Source organism: Triturus cristatus, chromosome 9 (genome assembly GCF_964204655.1).
Source record: "Triturus cristatus chromosome 9, aTriCri1.1, whole genome shotgun sequence".
In the NCBI taxonomy this organism is placed as follows: Eukaryota; Metazoa; Chordata; class Amphibia; order Caudata; family Salamandridae; genus Triturus; species Triturus cristatus.
In genome coordinates, this window is record NC_140592.1 from 824723408 (window position 1) to 824738127 (window position 14720).

The following is a 14720-nucleotide window of genomic DNA, read 5'->3' on the forward strand; positions in this document are numbered from 1 at the left end:
CTGTACAATTTAAACTTTTGTTTTTTATTGGATTACCATTGGAAATTAAACAAAAAAAGAATTTTAAAATTACTATTTGGCCTAAAGGAAATGGAACCAGATGTATTGTGGAGTTATTTGACATATATTATTGTGATTATACTTCTGAAACAAAAATATCAGACGGTATTTTAAAGAAATAAGTATTGATATTAGATGATATTTTTTAAGAATATTATGCATTTCTTTAAAGTTATGTTTATGGAAAAATAGATTGTGGGCTTTTTTACAAACAATCTTTGAGATTGTTAATTTTTTTTTGCCTGCTGTTAAATGATGAATGCAATTGCTTTCACAATTTATAGTGAAATGCAATATTTTCTGAAAACAGCAAAAAAAAGGCAAAAATATTTTTTGAAAAATATGTAAATATGTGTACTGTATTATTAAATGTTTTATTAAATATTAATACTTTTTTCTTTTCTTTCAGATTGAGATAGAAAATTTTCGAAAACTAGAACCATTTTAAAAGCAATTAAAAATAAATTAAATGAATAAATCTTTTTTTGAGTGGGTATGGTAAGTCAATAATGTCATGGTCCCTTTTTTCCACTTCTCTACAATCACATTTGCAGTTTTTAATTGTAGTCTCTCAAGGACCTTGTAATGTGATAATTGATTTTTAGTGTTTTTTAAAAAAAATAAAAAATTACGCGTACCGTACGCGTACGGTAAAAAAAAAAAAAAAAAAAGTTTTAAAAAAAATATATAAAAAATAGATGAAAGGTAAGGTTGGCTCTTAAAAGAGCCGTTGTGTTCATGCAGGGACAGAGGAAAGAAAGACTGGGAATATTAGACGGTACGACAAGTGTGCTGATCTATTTTACTGTTCACTAGGGAAACACTGGTCTCCCTATAAGTAATTAGATCGTGACAAGTGGCGCACCGTACTTCAACCCTCGCAAACCGAGGGTTAATTTCCAGAGGACCAGAAAAAGGAGATGCTCCCCCCACAGATGAAGGGCTCACCTGACCTGCAGAAGAAGGACTCGGCCCTGCAGATGATGGTCCAGGCTGAGCTGCTGTGGATGTGCTTGGTTGATTTACTGAAGGGTTACCTTCAGTAAGTCGAGCATGTGTCCTTCTGTGTACATCCTTAAGGTGTCTCATCATGGTGTGATTCCCAAAGGAATACTTCTTGTCAGGATTACCTCTTGAAAGTACACGCTTACACAGCTTGCAAGTCACTAAGGGTGCATTTACCTTTTGCTGGCCTTCTGGAAAAGTAAAATAATCCCATACGTAAGAGGTCTTTTGTTTCCTCGCTCTCTGCCTCAAGGTAGTGCTGCTAGCCTCACTCTCAGAAGAGCTCTGCTGTTCTGCCATCGTATCACAAAGACAACCCAGCTCCTTCTCCTAAGGGATCACAAGCAGAAATGAGGGGAATGGGTGTGGTGTAGGAGAGTTCTAGAACTGAAAGTAGTTTCAACCAATCAAAAGTTGTGTTTCATGATCACATGACCTACCGTACGCTTACGGTATGCTTACGGCAAAAGTACGCATGCGCGTAAAAAAGACACGCGCTTGCGCGTATGCGCATAACAGTCACTCCCCGACACTTCCGCGTAACGTGCGCGTGTAGCGTACACGCGTACGTGCCCCAACCGGAGTACGCGCGGCTACGCAAATTGCGTAACTATACGCAAACAGCGTAGATAAATTACGGACATTGCGTAAACCGTACGCTTACCGTAAGCTTACGGTACGCGTACTAAAAAAAAATAAAAAAAAAAGGAAAAAATTTATTGCTAATAAATTTTACCTGTTTATTTTATAAAATATGTTAAAAAAAACATATTGTAGAATTTTAAAAATTTAACCATAGTCTTTAAAAAAGGATAGAAAATTAAAATAAAAATATGTAAAAAAAAAAAGAAGAAAAAAAAAAAAATTAGCATTCAAAAAACCTTGCAAATTCACTGAAAAAACCATGGGTTTCACACACGTTATAGTTAGGAATTAGCATTTAAAAAACCTTTGAAATTCACTGAAAAAACCATGGGTTTCACACACGTTATAGTTAGGAATTAGCATTTAAAAAATCTTAGAAATTCAATGAAAAAACCAAAGGTTTCACACATGTTATAGTTAGCTGGACATTTCACTCGTAAAAAACCAATGAAATTTCCCCGTTATAGTTAGTTCAGCTAACTATAACTCGCGCGCCCGCAATGCACTACTGATGACGTCACATATTACATCACTCATGACATGGTCAGTGACATCACTCATGACATCACTGATGACATCTCAAATGACATCACTGATGACATTATCCTTGTGACAGAGTGGTAGACCTCCTCTCACCCTAATATAACCTTTGATACAAACATTCAAAAATAGAGACTAAAATTTTCAAAACAATGGACATACCAATAACAGTTACAACAACCTATTCAGTAATTCTAAGATCCACATACACATCCACTCATCCACCAACAATCCTATACAGTCACTCATACATGTACTCACACATCATATGTACTCATACACCTAAACATCCTGTAACACAATCCCACTCATCCATAGAGTTACTCACACACATAGTCACTCATGCTAATAAAGAATCAAACATCCATTTACTTGCATATACAGTTATACACACACCAGCACACTTACTTTTACAGAAACTTACACATACTTAGTCTTTTTAACAATCACTTATAGAAACACATACTTATTCATACAGGAACTCTTCCAATCTCTCACTCTCACATATACTCACTTATAAACACAAATAGTCACATATACTAGTTTAAAACATATGTAGTTACTTATGAAGACACTATTGAGACAGTCATTCACTCACTAACACACCCATGCACACACTCATCCACCCATACAGTCCTGCACACATGCTGTCTTCAACACATACAAACAGTGAGTCACTCATTCATGCATCTATGCACTACGTAATACCCCCACCGCACCATGAAGACACTCAGACACTCATACTGATACTCAAAAAACCAACTATTAACCTATATAGACACTCATGTAGCTACTCACCAACCCATGCAGCCACTTATATACAAAGTGAGAGACTGATACAGGTATTTACACATTTAAACATTACTCACTAAGCCATGTATTCAAAAAGATACACTTAATCAGTCAGTTATACAATCAATTTTTCAGAAACAAATCATCAATTTAGACACTTATGTACTCATTTATTCTTCCGTCGACCTTGAGATATACATATATAAAACATATTTAATTTTCAGAAAAACACACATTCACTGGATGATGTCATCGGTGATGTCATTTGAGATGTCATCAGTGATGTCATGAGTGATGTCACTGACCATGTCATGAGTGATGTAATATGTGACGTCATCAGTAGTGCATTGCGGGCGCGCGAGTTATAGTTAGCTGAACTAACTATAACGGGGGAATTTCATTGGTTTTTTACGAGTGTAATGTCCAGCTAACTATAACATGTGTGAAACCTTTGGTTTTTTCATTGAATATATATATATATATATTCACTGAAAAAACCATGGGTTTCACACACGTTATAGTTAGGAATTAGCATTTAAAAAACCTTGCAAATTCACTGAAAAAACCATGGGTTTCACACACGTTATAGTTAGGAATTAGCATTTAAAAAAACCTTAGAAATTCAATGAAAAAACCAAAGGTTTCACACATGTTATAGTTAGCTGGACATTTCACTCGTAAAAAACCAATGAAATTCCCCCGTTATAGTTAGTTCAGCTAACTATAACTCGCGCGCCCGCAATGCACTGCTGATGACGTCACATATTACATCACTCATGACATGGTCAGTGACATCACTCATGACATCACTGATGACATCTCAAATGACATCACTGATGACATCTCAAATGACATCACTGATGACATCATTCAGAGAATGTGTGTTTTTCAGAAAATTACATATGTTTTATATATGTATATCTCAAGGTCGATGGAAGAATAAATGGGTATATAAGTGCCTAAATGGATGAATTGTTTTTGAAAAATTGATTGTATAACTGACTGATTAAGTGTATCTTAGTGAATACATGGCTTAGTGAGTAATGTTAAAATATGTAAATATCTGTATCAGTCTCTCACTTTGTGTATAAGTGGCTGCATGGGTTGGTGAGTAGCTACATGGGTGTCTATATAGGTTATTATTTGGTTTTTTGAGTATCAGTGTCTGATGTCTGTATGGTTCGGTGGGGGGTATTACGTAGTGCATAGGTGCATGAATGAGTGACTCACTCTTTTTATGTGTTGAAGACAGCATGTGTGCAGGACTATATGGGTGAATGAGTGTGTGCATGGGTGTGTTAGTGAGTGAATGACTGTCTCAATAGTGTCTCTATGAGTAACTACATATGTTTTAAACTAGTATATGTGACAATTGGTGTATATAAGCGAGTATATGTGAGAGTGAGAGATTGGAAGAGTTCCAGTATGAATAAGTATGTATTTTATAAGTGATTGTTTAAAAGACTAAGTATGTGTAAGTTTCTGTAGAAGTAAGTGTGGCGGTGTGTGTATAACTGTATACGCAAGTAAATGTATGTTTGATTCTTTATTAGCATGAGTGACTATGTGTGTGAGTACCTCTATGGATGAGTGGCATTGTGTAACAGGATGTATACGTGTATGAGTACATATGATGAGTGAGTACATGTATGAGTGACTGTACAGGACTGTTGGTGAATGAGTGGATGTGTATGTGGATCTTAGAATTACTGAATAGGTTGTTGTAACTGGTATTGGTATGTCCATTGTTTTTAAAATTTTAATTTCTATTTTTGAATGTGTGTATCAAAGGTTATATTAGGGGCAGAGGTGGTCTGCCACTCTATCACTAGGATGATGTCATCAGTGATGTCATCAGTGATGTCATTTGAGATGTCATCAGTGATGTCATGAGTGATGTCACTGACCATGTCATGAGTGATGTAATATGTGACGTCATCAGCAGTGCATTGCGGGCGCGCGAGTTATAGTTAGCTGAACTAACTATAACGGGGGAATTTCATTGGTTTTTTACGAGTGAAATGTCCAGCTAACTATAACATGTGTGAAACCTTTGGTTTTTTCATTGAATTTCTAAGGTTTTTTAAATGCTAATTCCTAACTATAACGTGTGTGAAACCCATGGTTTTTTCAGTGAATTTGCAAGGTTTTTTAAATGCTAATTCCTAACTATAACGTGTGTGAAACCCATGGTTTTTTCAGTGAATTTGCAAGGTTTTTTAAATGCTAATTCGTAACTATAACGTGTGTGAAACCCATGGTTTTTTCAGTGAATTTGCAAGGTTTTTTAAATGCTAATTTTTTTTTTTTCTTCTATTTTTTAAACATATATTTTTTTTAATTTTCTATCCTTTTTTTAAGACAATGGTTAAATTTTTAAAATTCAATAATATGTTTTTTTAAAAATATTTTATAAAATAAACAGGTAAAATGTATTAGCAATACATTTTTTCCTTTTTTTTTAATTTTTTTTTTAGTACGCGTACCGTAAGCTTACGGTAAGCGTACGGTTTACGCAATGCCCGTAATTTATCTACGCTGTTTGCGTATAGTTACGCAATTTGCGTAGCCGCGCGTACTCCGCGTGGGACGCGTACGCGTGTACGCTACACGCGCACGTTACGCGTAAGTGTCGGGTAGTGACTGTTATGCGCATGCGCGCAAGCGCGTGTCTTTTTTACGAGCATGCGTACTTTTGCCGTAAGCGTACCGTAAGCGTACCGTAAGCGTACGGTAGGTCATGTGATCATGAAACACAACTTTTGATTGGATGAAACTACTTTCAGTTCTAGAACTCTCCTACACCACACCCATTCCCCTCATTTCTGCTTGTGATCCCTTAGGAGAAGGAGCTGGGTTGTCTTTGTGATACGATGGCAGAACAGCAGAGCCCTTCTGAGAGTGAGGCTAGCACTAGCAGCACTACCTTGAGGCAGAGAGCGAGGAAACAAAAGACCTCTTATGTATGGGATTATTTTACTTTTCCTGAAGGCCAGCTAAAGGTAAATGCACCCTTAGTGACTTGCAAGCTGTGTCAGCGTGTACTTTCAAGAGGTAATCCTGACAGGAAGTATTCCTTTGGGAATCATACCATGATGAGGCACCTCAAGGATGTACACAAAAGGACACATGCTCGACTTACTGGAGGTAACCCTTCAGTAAGTCAACCAAGCACATCCACAGCAGCTCAGCCTGGACCATCATCTGCAGGGCTGAGTCCTTCTTCTGCAGGTCAGGTGAGCCCTTCATCTGTGGGGGGAGCATCTCCTTTTGCTGGCCCTCTGGAAATTAACCCTCGGTTTGCGAGGGTTGAAGTACGGTGCGCCCATTGTCACGATCTAATTACTTATAGGGAGACCAGTGTTTCCCTAGTGAACAGTAAAATAGATCAGCACACTTGTCGTACCGTCTAATATTCCCAATCTTTCTTTCCTCTGTCCCTGCATGAACACAACGGCTCTTTTAAGAGCCAACCTTACCTTTCATCTATTTTTTATATATGTTTTTAAAAACTTTTTTTTTTTTTTTTTTTACCGTACGCGTACGGTGCGCGTAATTTTTTTTTTTTTTTTTTTAAAACACTAAAAATCAATTATCACATTACAAGGTCCTTGAGAGACTACAATTATTATTATTGACTTACCATACCCACTCAAAAAAATATTTATTCATTTGTTTTTCAAAAAATTGCTTTAAAAATGGTTCTAGTTTTCGAAAATTTTCTATATCAATCTGAAAAATAAGAAAAAAGTATTAATATTTTTAAAACATTTTATAATACAGTACACATATTTACATATTTATCAAAAAATATTTTTGCCTTATTTTTGCTGTTTTCAGAATATATTGCATTTCACTATAAATTGTGAAAGCAATTGCATTCATCATTTTACAGCGGGCAAAAAAAAATAACAATCTCAAAGATTGTATTAAAAAAGCCCAGAATCTCTTTTTACTTAAACTTAACATTATAAAAAATACATAATATTCTAAAAAAATATCATCTAATACCAATACTTATTTCTTTAAAATACCGTCTGATATGTTTGTTTCAGAAGTATAATCACAATATTATATCTCAAATAACTCCACATTACATCTGGTTCCATTTCCTTTAGGCCAAATAGTAATTTTAAAATTCTTTTTTGATTAAATTTCCAATGGTAATCCAATAAAATTCTAAACTTTTATTTGTACAGATCTCACCGATTCTCTGTAACATATTGGTTCCCGAAAGATTTATTAATAATATATTAAGTCCACAATAGAATTGGTTACCTTTCCACATGGCCAAATAGTAATTTAAAAAATCTTTTTTGAATAAATTTCCAATGGCACTCCAATAACATTCCAAAATTTAAATTGTGCGGATGTTACCGATTTTCTCTAAATTTTTGGTTTTCCAAAGTTTCATTAAAAATTTAAAAAGTCCACATTACAATTGGTTATCTTTCCATTAGGCCAAATGATAATTTAAAAAATCTTTATTTTTGAAAATTCCAATGGTAATCCAATCAAATGGTAAAATTGTTTTGTCCAGATCTTGCCAAGTCTCTCTAAAATTTAGGTTTCAGGAAGATTAGATAGGAATTTGCTAAATCAAAAGGCAAACGTTGCTTTTTCACATTTAAGATAAACTGTGTAATGTCCAGAAGTAACAGTAGGTCCTTCATGGAAAATTATTGCAACAGTTACAAAAGTTTTTCCTGAAATTGATAATTGCTGTCCTGTAAACTTCTTTATTAAAGTATCCAATTTTGAACCATCAGCTCTACATCGTTGCATCATTAAAATTACATACTGTCCGTATTCCTTTAAAATTAATGTTGAAAACATGTCAGATTGACACTCACCGCATTGCATGCTATGATTAGCATCTTTAACTAATTTAGCAAAAGTGACTGTTTTAGTCTCTGGCAATGTCAAAAAAATAAACCTTTCATTATCAACATTAGAGCCACATATATTATCACAGTTTTCACAACTATGTTCCCATTTATAAGAGAGACCAAATAAATTATCAATTGCAACTTGTTCTTCTTCCAGTACCTGAAGAAAAAACATCAAAAATTTGTGTGCATCTTGCTGTTCATTTTGAGAAAACTGTGTTCGTCCTGAACATACATCTAAAAGTTTTCTAATTTCAGTAGCACTTTCTATTTGAGTTTTATCATTACTCAGCTTTTGAAAAAGGAGACTCAGCTCTGAACAGAATCTTTTTCCCTGATTTACTATTATCTGCTCTTGCAAACTTTCCAGATAAAATGCAACATTCAGCACTACATTTGCGTAGCAGTTGACACCAGAGCTATTTTCAAAATGACATCCTACAACCTGTTCTTCTTTTTCCTTACTCTTTTTGCTTGCAATTACATCACTCCTCTTTTTTTTCCTCCTCTGTACATCTTCATCACAGATATTCTCATTTCTCCTTTTACGAGAAACTACACGTTTCTCCAACACAGGATACTGACCTAAATGAGGAGCATAGCTTCTTCTTAATCTATTATACTCCTTTACACAATTTGTATCAGCACTAACTTTTGAGTCATCAAAGTCTATCATGAATAAACCTGATAATGTTTTCACTCGTGACAAAGCAACATATGCCATACCTTCTTTGAACACAGTTGAACCAATGTTCACAAATGCACAATCTACAGTCAATCCTTGAGACTTGTGAATAGTTACAGCATATGCTAGCGAAAACGGAAACTGCTTCCTACGTACATATAAGTCTTTCACAAGCATGAAACGAACTGAACAACGACAAATGTCTTTAACTTCTTCTATCTGATCAAATTTTATTTTTAAACATTCAATTCCATCTTTTTTCTGATAATTAATAAAACCCACAACTCTTCCCATAGCTCCATAAACTAAACCTTTTTCAACATCCAAATTTCTCCTTAAAAATACTCTACAGTTCATGCAAACATATAGATTTTTTTCTAATCCAGCTGTTTTGGAAATGTTCTTCTCTAGTGAATCCAATTTATTTTTCAGTGTGCCTGTTACTGTGACAGTAATTCTTCCATCCTCTATTTTGTCCACTGCTTCTAATTTCCTGATCTCTTCCTTTTCCAATTTCAAAAGCTCCTCATTGAATATTGAGCATTCACGTAGAGTTGGCATTAAGCAGATGATACTTTTCTTTTCTGCAATGTTCTTGTATATCTTCTCTGCAACTATTTCTTCCTTTGGAAATAAATTATGTAGCAGCCGACTCTGTAATGCTTTTTTGCCAACTTCTGTGAGTAGTCCAATTCTGATATCTTTCAGAATACTTCCATATTCTTCATCGCTTGCTTGCCTCATATTAGTAGTAAGTTCCTTGTACTCAAAGAAGGACCAAATATTTGTATTTCCGATGCTTCCCAATGACTTCTTTGTGTCTTCATGTGTCACAGTATTAAACACTGGTTGTCCTTTAACTGGAGTAAGTTGCAAAAGATCTCCAAAAACTATGACGTGTTTTCCACCAAATAACATGTCATAGTCTGTCTTCAGAATTTGCTGCATTCTTAAATGCACAAAGGCAAGCATTAAGTTTGAAACCATGCTCACCTCATCAATAATGAGAACTTGCATCTTCTTCAAGACTCTTGAAACTTCCAAGGATGCTTCTCCAGTTAGCTTGTTGTATTGTATTTTGTTCTCATGCTCCACTAGTAACATTAGCAAACGATGTAAAGTGATTCCTTTTATGTTATATGCTGCTAACCCAGTTGGAGCAGTAACCACACAAGACAAAGTAGAATCCGTTTTTTGCTGTAGGTAGCTTCTGATGACTTTAATTAGGAAACTTTTTCCAGTTCCAGCTTGTCCGCTTACATACATCCTGATTGGATGAAATGATGTGCATGAGCACTCTTTTTTTTCATGTAGAAATCCGTGATCAATTTTGTTTCTGATCTCTTCATAAATTTGTTGCTGCTCTTCGTTCAGTTGTCTTTCCAAATTTTGTAAGTCTATAAATTCTTCTTGAGCTTGATTCATAGCCGTTTCCACTTCATTCATGGCTATTGATGCTTCATTTTCAACGATTGGTTGTCCTAGGGGATCTTGACTGAGTGTTTCTGAACTTTGGCTGTCCTGAGAACTGTCTCTAGCTATTTCTGCTGCAATTGTAGTTTCCTGTTCAATTTCTTCATTTAACCTTTGCAGATAACTTGAGAATGTACTGCATTGTATGCTGTCTTTGCAAGCATTAAAAGAATCTTCATAGCTTTGAAATTCTCCCAGTAGTTCATCCTCTGTACGCCATGGTTTAAACAACTGTAAAAGAGCCAAGTAGTAAAATTCCTTCTTGTCAGTAGTGTCGCAACTCAGCTTCCTGTGATTTATCAAACTTCCTTTTGTTTGCTTCACCAAACATCCTTCCTCACCAATGACTTTATATTTTCCATTGTTGATGTCTTCTGCGGCTTTCCTTGAATAAATGTACTTCTGCAGCACTTCATAGAGACACATGTTCTCCAGATGTTGACTTCTCTTGGGATAATATGTGTCCAACATGTTTGATTTCAAAATATCTGTACTTTCTGGGTCATTCTCGGCCAAATATTCAATTTCTCCAACAGATTTTAGTACCCGATTTCTCATTGCTGCAAGGCCTAAACTTGCCCAAATTATTCTTCTTGACTTCGAGTAGAGACTTGCAGAAGATAACCTATCTGAACATTCGTAGGATCCAATTTCTCGATGCGATAACATCTTCAAACTGAAACTGTACAGCTTCTTACTGACAGTCTTCTCGTGAGAAATCTCTTCCCACATTTCCTTCAATTCTGTTTTTTCTGATTTTGTAATGTAAGATGTTACATATCGAGCAACAGCAATGGAATTGTCAGCTACATACTGTATATCCATGTTAGCGTTCCACATGGATAAAATTACTGGGTTGTAGTCATTTATATTTTTTGATTCTTCTTTTCTTTTAAGGTTGTAGGTATTCTTAGGTGATTTTCTTGTGATAGTATGTCTCACAGCTGACATAAAACTGTTTACTCTTCCATTTGAAAGAACAGGTCTAGGAAATCCAAATCGACATTTAGTGTAGTATTTATCTTTGCTCTTGTATTTCCGTCGACAGTATTTTCCACACCGATGACTTGGGAAACGTAAAACTTGCTCCTTTAACTTTTTCTCTTCTGTGCTTTTTGGTATAGCACATGTTGCATATTCTTCAATGTAAGATAACACTGCTTCATCAGTATCTGTTCCAAACTTTGGGGCATCCTTGATCCACAACAGCATATGAATATGAGGAGCACCTCTTGCCTGGTACTCTTTTCTCCAAAAGAAATCTACTACTTCTCCAAGAGGTGGATTTTTTTTATTGCAGATGAAGGACATCATAGCCTCAAATCTATGATTGAAATATCTGCAAACATTAACCGGATCCAATGAGCACAGTTCTCCTGCTGTCTTGTATTCGATGTTTTTAATGTTTGAATTTGCCTCTCGTAGAAAATCCAGTAAATCATCCCAAGCGTACTCCGCACAGCTTAGGGTAACGAACCATGTTGGTGTTCCTAAATTCCGTAACATGCATTTTAATTCACCATGGCGTCGGTACCAATATTCATTTGTCCCACGCTGACAAGCCATCAGATTGATCAGTTGTGTTTCCAAATGATCATCTCGGTGCTGCACTTTCTCCATAAAATCCTTAGCAGACACATTTTGTAAATGTACTCCACTTTTTAAAATGTGATTTACTGCATAAGACAGTGCAGACAAGTCGCTTTCAAATAAAAGATGGAACAAATAAGGAATACTTTGTCGAAATCTGGGATCTTCAGCATATAGTCTTGTAGTCCGATACTCAGAAGCTGGAATCTGTTCCGGACGTTCATCGTATCGTCCTCCTTTTCCTTTAGGAAACAGCTGGGGAAAACATCGAGCTTCCAAGCTCTCCTCCCATACACTCATGGGACTTCTTTTTGCTTTCTTCATCTGAAAGAGATCAATATTGTCTCCCATAACTTCTTTTGAATGAAGAGGATGTATGCTAAAATGTTCATAAATTTCTTCTTCCTTTGACTTGTCCACTTTTTCAATTTGTCCAGTTGGTGTTTCTGTGTCTTCTTGTAAATCTTCTTCTTCTTCTTCTTCTATATAAATTGATTCATACCATTTGTTATTCTTTTTCAAATACAAATTTGCTCTTTGTACTTTCCGTACATCTACCAGCTCCTGCCAAATCTTCTTATTCTTTGTAGGTACACCATTAACCAGAATAATTAATGGTTCAGTTTCCAAAGTATCCGCATCAATAGTTTCCATATTTTTTTTCAAATCCAAGGGCAAATACACCACTCTACCTTTTAAACCTCTCAGTAAATCAGAAGGAGGTAATTTACCAGTTTTGGGCTCCATACGTACTATGGTCTGGAACGGATGAACACATTGAATGAGTATAGACTCATATGTATTTAATTCAGAAAGTTCAGCAGGAATAGCATCCAATTGTAAATTATTATGTACTGCTCTGGTCGGCATTCTATTTTCCTCTAACTTGTTGTAACAGTATTTACAAATACGCTGTACTTCACCCAATTCAAAACAATTTTCAAGAAATATATATGTGGCAAAATCCTTCCACTTATAATTATCTTCATTTTCACTCTTTCTATAGAGATCAACATACCTGGTTTGTTTTCTATAATGAGTTCTGCGGCAACAAATACAAGTAATATTTGGTCTTTCATTAGAGATTATTGCAAATTTTGTTATGTGATCATTAAATGTCTTACTTACAGAGGGTTCTACATTCTCTTCCACTTCTTCCTCATTTACTGTGTCCTTCTCTGCACTGTTTTGTTCAGGACCAAAGTAACAAAACTGAATTTCATCAACAACCTTCTCTACATCTGATACCGTTCCACGGAACAGAGCCCTATTCAATTCATCTAACTTTATTGCTGGACTTTTAGCAAAATACAACCGTCTCACAAACTTTCTCATTTCAGTATGATGAACAGCCAACATCCTAAAATGATGGAAAACACTATTACACACTTTCCTAGATAGACAAGCCAGAGAATGACCCTGCAAACCAGTATTCTCTCTCACTCTGCACGGATCTAGACTTTGAAGCACCTTAATCTTCTGTTTTATACTTTTTTTACTAAATTCTCTTAGAAACTCACGAAATTTGTCAATAGATTCCTGACGCACAGTGCAAATACTACTACAATTCCAAGTGTACACTGAGGCTTTAGGACGTCTCCCCATAGCCTCATCCGCCATCACTTGTACCTCATCTCTTGGAACCATTATCTCCTTCTCCATTATGCAACCATTTTTTACTTCGTAAGCACGACCTCTGGTGTCAACTGCATGCAGCAAACTATTACTTTGAAAATAGCTCTCTTCATTAAAAAAAGGTTCACTACTTGAACTATGCATCCACTTTCCTAAAAACACTTTACAAAAGTTTGTTCTGTTCACTACTCTTTTCCTTTTGCTATGTGATTTCAGTACATTAACCATTTTGTCTAATGTACGCATCCTATTCAAAATTAAAATGAATAGTTTCCTTTTTAATTCTAATGCCTTTGCTGCAATGGCTTCAATTTCTTTTTTTCTTTTATAAAACTTACTCTTTTGCTTATATTTCTTCACATCCTTTATCAAATTGGACATAACTCTTCTCTGAAACATTTTTCTACGTATCTCTTTAAACGCTGTTTTTCTATTTATGTAAATCTTTTCAGTTGCAGAAGGTATATTTGCATTAACTAAATTCTCAATTTTTTCCTGTCCTTTTCTTTTCATTACATTCTTTCCAGTACAGACATTTTGTACATTTTTCATTCTTTTGAATATATTTTTTAGAAATTGTTTTTTCTGCTTACCAGAAGATTTTTTCTTTTTCCCAACATGAGCATCTTCTACTAACTTTGGTCCTCCAGTTGTCTTCAAATATAGGTTTTTTTTGTGAGTTTTTAAAACTCTGGATTTTGTAGGCATCTTAAATTTTGTTCACTGCTCTTCAGCAATACCTGAAAAAAACTAAAAAAAAATTCCTTTATTTTATTTAAATATATTACTACATTTCTTTTCACAATAGTCACAAAACGAAATTTCTTTGCCAATTTGAATGCACACTTACTGCTCTTTTTTTTGGCAAGTGATAATCACTTTTACAGACTGACACATTATGAATCCACTTTTCAGATTTTTTAAAAAGCCCATGTCCAGACTGCTTTTTCAGACCACCACCATGTGTATCCTGGGTGACTGCCTACACTCCAGCAAGGGCAACCAGCCTTAGTGATGCTGAATGTCTTTGCATTACAGACTGAAACCTCAAAACCCACTCGCTTGTAAATACTGTGCATGATTATACATGGAAAGGAGCTGGGTGTGTGCTAAGAGTCTGCTTCTGCACCAAAAAATCGCTCCCCCTTTTTCCTACTAATGCAACTGTGAAATCACCAGAGCAAAACGCAATAAATCTCTGCCTGTAATTCCTATTTGCACACAGAGTCATGTTTTCACATTAGTCACAAAACGAAATTTCTTTGCCAATTTGAATGCACACTTACTGCTCTTTTTTTTTGGCAAGTGATAATCACTTTTACAGACTGACACATTATGAATCCACTTTTCAGATTTTTTTAAAAAGCCCATGTCCAAACTGCTTTTTCAGACCACCACCATGTGTA